The sequence below is a fragment of the Buceros rhinoceros genome, unplaced genomic scaffold (assembly GCF_000710305.1).
Source record: "Buceros rhinoceros silvestris isolate BGI_N320 unplaced genomic scaffold, ASM71030v1 scaffold23303, whole genome shotgun sequence".
Taxonomy (NCBI): domain Eukaryota; kingdom Metazoa; phylum Chordata; class Aves; order Bucerotiformes; family Bucerotidae; genus Buceros; species Buceros rhinoceros.
Window position 1 is genome coordinate 76,974 of NW_010403424.1, and position 1,016 is coordinate 77,989.

Genomic DNA, 1,016 nt, shown 5'->3' on the forward strand with positions numbered 1-1,016 from the left:
GAGGGGTGTGGGTGGGCCGTGCACCGCAGAACGTACCCCGCCATTTTCCCCCGGCGTCTGCCTGTTTGTGAGCCCCCCAGGCCCCATCCCCTCTCCTCAGCTAACCCCTTCCAGGTTTCAACACGCAGCCGAGACCTGACTGGTGAAAGGGGAACGCCGGGGCCCGTGGAGGCGGTGTTTCTGCCTCAGGCCCTGCTCACAGCCAGGGGGCTGGTGAGGGAAGCTTTGCCGCCATCTTGTTCTGAGGCGGCACTGCTCGGGCCGCTCTGCGGCCGTTCCTATACGGCGTGAGGGACAGAGCGGCCAGGCCAGCACATGGAGAATTTGGTGCTTGGTGTGACACCCCGGTGGGACAGCAGTCCTCTTGGGTTTGGAAACTCTGCCCCAGAAAGGCAGATTCCTGGCCCGCTGGTGCCCGCCAGCCCTGAGGCAGCCCAGCCCCACGCCCAGGGAGGGAAACGCAGCGGAGGGCAGTCTGCAAACACAGGGTGTGCTTCCAGGGAAGAGAGGAGAAACATGTATGTGGTCATTTATTAGGAGCCACTAAAAGGCTTCCTTGAGTTCGTTTTTGAAAACAAGGCACCTTGAAGTTATGAAGATTGATTCAAAGCCAGTTGCAGTCAATGAGACTCTCCAGCGAGCTCTAAACCAGGCTGATGATGACAAAAGGAGACTGCTCTTATGTCTGCAATTTCCTTACTGACTCTTACAAGACTTATCATCCCTGCCCCATAAAAAGCCATTAAATCCAGAAAGGCTTCAGCTCTACTTGTTAGACTCAATGCATTTTTTCGCCCATACTATAATGATGGCTGGCTTCCAAGTCCTCTGTGGCAATGCTACTAGGATCAGCATGTGTGTCTTAAACAAGAAACTGGATACTGCTAAGAACAAGACTTTTCCCAAAAGGTGCCTCAGGGACTTTGAAATCTCAGTCTAAAAGTCCTGACACAGTGATCTTCATCTGTGCTCACAGAAAGTCTAATTATGAACCAAAGGGAAACTCTGAACAATTC